The sequence below is a fragment of the Triticum aestivum genome, chromosome 7A (assembly GCF_018294505.1).
Source record: "Triticum aestivum cultivar Chinese Spring chromosome 7A, IWGSC CS RefSeq v2.1, whole genome shotgun sequence".
In the NCBI taxonomy this organism is placed as follows: domain Eukaryota; kingdom Viridiplantae; phylum Streptophyta; class Magnoliopsida; order Poales; family Poaceae; genus Triticum; species Triticum aestivum.
The window spans coordinates 320,325,255-320,331,446 of record NC_057812.1 but is presented as its reverse complement, the minus strand read 5'-3'; positions in this window follow the sequence as shown (position 1 = coordinate 320,331,446).

The window sequence follows — 6,192 nt, the reverse complement described above, 5'->3', positions numbered from 1 at the left end:
TGTCGCGCCAAGACCGGAGCTTCAGATGCCTTCCGGGGTTTCCGGGTTTCGTTGTGTGATTTGTTTGGTTCTTTGCATTCATCATTGCATCATGTGCATTGCATCATGTCATCATGCCATTTATTTTTCTTAACTTAACTAAACAAATGGCATGGATCTTTGATCCATTTAAATCGAGGGAATTCACGTGGTGATTCTCTTTATAACATACACTCCCAATATTTAGGGAGCTAGCATAAAGTATTCCATTAATTTGGAATTATCCGCAACCCACTTGCATGTTAAATCCTTGACCTTTTCTTCTTCCGATTTTCGACTCTCAAACTTTATCGATAATTCTTTTACCTTTTTCCGGAGCTCTACCAAAATTCTCAACATTTTTGGATACTCCAAAAACCTCGTCCTAGTTCAAACCCATTTGAATTCAAATGAGTTTGAATTCTTATCGTTCAAACTGGCCTTTTCTAATTTTCACGGACCAAGCTTATTTTTGTGAGTCCAATGAAATTACCGTCATGTTCAAATTCGTTCCCTAAACCCCTCTTCTTTTTTTCCTTTCTCTCTTTTGTTTTCTGTCAAATTAGTTTTATGAGAGAGAGAGAGAAGACGCCCAGCAGCCATCCAGCCAGCAGGCCTCCTGGCCTTTTTCCTCTCCCCACCTCCCAAGGCCTAGGCGCATCCCCCTTCTCTACTGGGCCGGTCTCCCAAGGCCCAGCTCTAACCCTAGCGCCACCTAGCCCGATCCCCACGCGCACCTCCCCTCGTTCGCTCGTCCTCCCTCCGCCGCCACACACGCCCCGCACCCGATCCCCATCTCTCTTCCAATCCCATCGCACTCCTCTTGTCCTCTCCCTTGCACCGTCACCCAGAGAGGGAGAAAGAGGAGCGAGAACCCCATGTCGCTGAGCGCCTGAGGAGAGGAGCTCCTCGAGCACCGACCGCCCTCAGCAACCTCCTCCCCGCGCCTTCCCGAGCGCCTTGGCCGCCGCCCGCTCCATGCAGCCGCTGCCGTCCCGCCGGCGTGCCGAGTCCCGCCTCCTTTCTCCCTCTGCATCGCAACCTCTTCCTCGAAGCTGGCCCCGCCGCCACCGCCCGGGCGAGCGCCACCCCTGAGCTCCTCGCCAAGGCCAGCGTCGCCAGCACCGTCCTCCACTGCCTCCTCGCCAGGGTCCCTCGCAGGCTCCTCCACGTTGCCTTGCCTCGTCGCTGGTCCCTGCTCCGGCGCCGCGCCACTGCGGCCAGGAGCTCCTCGGCCCGACACGCCCATGGCCCTGCTTCTCCTCGGCTGCCATGGCCTGGACTCCTCTGTGTCCATGGTCCCTCCAGAAGCTCCGGCCCTGACCTCCGCCTGTGACAGTTGCTGCTCCCGTGACTTGAGATGCTGCTCCGTGCTTCACCACTACCGTCGACCTCTGAAGAACAGGGTTTTGCCGAGTACCCCTTCGTTTTGTCAAGACCATCAAGTCCCTCGACGACAAGTGCACGACTACGCGGATTGTACCAAGTACCCCTTCGTTTCGACGAGACCAGCAAGTCTGAAGAACGCCAAGTTCGACGACGCTCTCCGCCCGAACGACTACCACCTACGCGTACCTCTCCGTCGTCGTGGGTTTCGTCAAGTTCAACGGTGAACCCCGAAGCCTTTGGATTCGTCAAGTCCGAAGGTGCAAGTACCACTCCGAACCATATATGACGACCGTCGCCGAAGACCCGTGTAACGCGAACGTCAAGTTCGACTACCGTCGCGTGAACCGCTACTTCCACTATGAACGTGGACGACTACAGTCGCGGAACAACTACTTCCTCTACTTCCCTCGGCGAACTTGAACCGTCCCGTTTGCACGCTTTGAAGGTATAACCGCCGAGAACGAACGTCCAAGAATGAATGCTTGTGTCGTATGGGGTGCACCCTTTGTCTGCACTGTGTCCGAATTGTCACTCGTTTACCATGCCACTAACCCATGGGAACTCGGTAGTCGGGATCACCCCACCATCTTTTGCATGCTCCCGTCACTTTTCCTTTTGCACCAGTATCTCCGTGAGCTATCGGAATCGGAATGTTGCCATGGCACCATTTCTGTTGTCATTGTCGTGGCACCCCTTTCGTTTCCGCCACGATGAAAAATGCTTCTTAATGCTCTTGTCAACTTTTAAAAAAAATTGCATAAACTTGAACATCTCATCCGCATCATGTTAACAACTTTAAGATGTTTAAAATTGTTGTTTGCTTTAAATTACTAGATGCACATGAGGAGTTTCCGGACTTGTTGTTCGTTGTTTTCAGCCTCATTTAAACTTGCCTAGATAGGTAGTTTTGTTGTGCTTCACCTCTTGCCATGCTAACAATATTTAATCTTGTTGGGTACCTACATGAGAGAGAACTAAATAAGTCATGTGGTGTTTTCTTCAATATGCAACTTCATTGCATATTGAGCTCCACTTAATTTGTAGGGTTGCTTGTGCACCTTGCCATGCCATGCTTCATTAAATCGGACATGCATCATACTTGATTGTGCATCATGCCATGTTCATGTTGTGGTTGTTTACTATGTTGTGTGATTCTTTCCGGTGTTGCTTCTTCGGGTTGGTTCCGATAACGTCGCGTTTGTGAGGACCCGTTCGACTACGCCCGTTTGTCTTCCTCATGGACTCGTTCTTCTTCCTTGCGGGATCTCACGCAAGATGACCATACCCTCGAAATCACTTCTATCTTTGGTTGCTAGTTTCTCGCTCTTTTGCTATGCCTATGCTGCGATACCTACCACTTGCTTATCATGCCTCCCATATTGTTGAACCAGGCCTCTAACCCACCTTGTCCTAGCAAACCGTTGTTTGGCTATGTTACCGCTTTGCTCAGCCCCTCTTATAGTGTTGTTAGTTGCAGGTGAAGATTGAAGTTTGTTCCTTGTTGGAACATGGAGATGTTGTTCCTTGTTTGGAACATGTTTACTTGTTGGGATATCATAATATATCTTATTTAATTAATGCATCTATATACTTGGTAAAGGGTGGAAGGCTCGCCCTTAGGCCTGGTGTTTTGTTCCACTCTTGCCGCCCTAGTTTCTGTCATATCGGTGTTATGTTCCCGGATTTTGCGTTCCTTACGCGGTTGGGTAATAATGGGAACCCCTTGACAGTTCGCCTTGAATAAAACTAGCAAGGCCCAACATTGGTTTTACCATTCGCCACCTAGCCTCTTTTTCCCTTGGGTTCTGTAGACTCAAGGGCCATCTTTATTTTAACCCCCCCGGGCTAGTGCTCCTCTGAGTGTTGGTCCGAAACGGGCAGCTTGCGGGGCCACCTCGGGGCAACTCGAGGGTTGGTTTTACTCGTAGCTTGACCTATCCGGTGTGCCCTGAGAAAGAGATATGTGCAGCTCCTATCGGGATTTGTCAGCGCATCGGGCGGCTTTGCTGGTCTTGTTTTACCATTGTCGAAATGTCTTGTAACCGGGATTCCGAGTCTGATCGGGTCTTCCCGCTAGAAGGAATATCCTTCGTTGACCGTGCAGCTCCTATCGGGATTTGTCAGCGCATCGGGCGGCTTTGCTGGTTTTGTTTTACCATTGTCGAAATGTCTTATAACCGGGATTCCGAGTCTGATCGGGTCTTCCCGCTAGAAGGAATATCCTTTGTTGACCGTGAGAGCTTGTGATGGGCTAAGTTGGGACACCCCTGTAGGGATTTGAACTTTCGAAAGCCGTGCCCGCGGTTATGGGCAGATGGGAATTTGTTAACGTCCGGTTGTAGAAAACCTGAAGTTGACCTTAATTAAAATGCATCAACCGCGTGTGTAACCGTGATGGTCTATTTCTGGCAGAGTCCGGGAAGTGAACACGGTGTTGGAGTTATGCTTGATGTAGGTGGTTCTAGGATCACTTCTTGATCATACTTTTATCGACCGTGCTTTGCCTTCTCTTCTCGCTCTCTTTTGCGTATGTTAGCCACCATATACACTAGTCGCTTGCTGCAGCTCCACCTCATACCTTTACCTTACCCATAAGCTTAAATAGTCTTGATCGCGAGGGTGTGAGATTGCCGAGTCCCCGTGACTCACAGATACTTCCAAAACCAGTTTACAGGTGCCGACGTTACTGAGCAGGTGACGCAACCAAGCTCAAGGAGGAGCTCGATGAAGATCTTGTCCTTTAAGTTGTTTTCGTTCTAGTTGATCAGTAGTGGAGCCCAGTTGGGGTCGATCGGGGGACCTTGTCGCATTTGGGGTTCTTCTTTTAGTTTGGTTCCGTAGTCGGACCTTGATTGTATTTGGATGTTGTAATGCTTTATTCATGTAATTGTGTGAAGTGGCGATTGTAAGCCAACTATGTATCTCTTTCCCTTATGTATTACATGGGTTGTGTGAAGATTACCTCACTTGCGACATTGCTTTCAATGCGGTTATGCCTCTAAGTTGTGCTTCGACACGTGGAAGATATAGCCGCATCGAGGGCGTTACATGCTTCCAGTGGCTTCAGTTTGGGCATGAGGGGCACGTGTGTTGCCAGCCAAGGGATAAACACAAGAGACGGCCTGAACTCCTTCAATGAGCTAGGTGAAGCTTTGACGATCAACATTGTGAAGATAAATTGGATCCTTTGCAGGCTCTGGGTAAATGGCTTCAACAGACAGATCAACCTCTAGCAAGAATACAAGATGATTGCGCGCAGACGGCTGATAGTTGAAGGCAGAGTGAAGCTTGATAAGGCGCATTACCCATGGAGCATAGAACTTCAGACCAAAGATGTCGGAGCCAGATGCAGCCAACTGCCTGATGAAGAAGTCTTGAGCATTGAAGCTGATGCCATTGAAGATATAGAAAACCAAAGTCTTCATTGCTCCTTCAAGCTTCGCTGCAGATGAATGTCCTTTGATAGGCCATAGAGTTTTCCTGATGAGATGGTAAATGGTACGGGGAAGATACTCTAGGTCTTCGACAAAGAATTCCGTTGGGTATTCAGCGTCGCGTGGCAGAGGCTTCATCACGCTCAACATTTGGCTCATGTTAGGCCCAGGCTTCTAGAAAATGCTCTCCAAAGCATTCTGGTGTTGTTGACAACCTAGTTCATAATATTCCCCAGGAGTGCGCAGGGCTGTAAGCTCAATGATGTCTTGGGCTTTAGCTTCATGATGGACATTGCCCGTCATCCACTCAAGGATCCAAGTCTTCGGATCCCTGTTGTACCCACGAATGTGGAGGGTAGCATAGAATTGAAGCAGAAGTTCTTCATTCCAGTGTTCCTTGGCAGTCACAAAGTTGAGCAGACCCGCATCACGGAAGCAGTCAAGGGCTTCTTCAAGGCATGGCAGTCCAGCAATGGCTTCACAATCAAGACGCATATGTGGGAAGATGCGCCCCTGATTGTACAAGATGCAAGAATAGTAGCTTCGCTACTGATAACTCCAGAATCGATCTGAGGAGATTCTTGGCCTTGTGTAGGGATTCTTGTCACTGTCAAAGAATGTGTTGTGTGCCTTGAATCCATTCAGATTAAATGATCCTGGTGACATTGCAGTACCTGGGAACTGTGGTAGCCTTGGCTTTGGCTTCTAGACCCGAGGCCTGTGCTCCACATGATAGGCAATTGAGGTCCGGGAGCAGGCGGAGGAACCAGAATTGGCCAGCGGACTGTAACAAGCTGACCACGATCATATGCTTGCTCGATGGTGTGTGGCCTGGGAGGTGGTATAGGAGCAGAGGCATTGGCTTCAAGCTGCAGATTTGCATCAGATGCAGCATAAGCTTCAGGTGCAGCGACATCTGGCACCACATTAGCTTCAGGCATGACAACGTCATGGGCTTCAGTGTTGGTGGCAGCCTCAGTATTGGTAACCTCCACTTCAGGAGCCGGAGGGTCAGACACGTTCTCCTCGAGAACAACTTCAGGGTTGGACGGGGGTGTAGCAGCTCTTCCTTCATCTCTTGGTTCTTCTTCTTGATCATCGGCCGATGCAGCCGAAATATCTTCAGCCATTTTGGCTTCAGATTCAGGGATGTTCGCAGTAGGAGAGGCTTCAAGAAAGACTTCACGTGAAACGGATTGGCGCTCTTTTCCTTCTAGAACACTTGACAATGTGACCTGTGGCCTTGGTCCTTTGTGAAGCCTGCGAAATGCTGGCGACGCTTGTGGAGATGGAGTTGGTTGGGCCTCAAAGTCTTCATTGTCAATCACCGGAGTGGTGTCCTTGGTTGGGG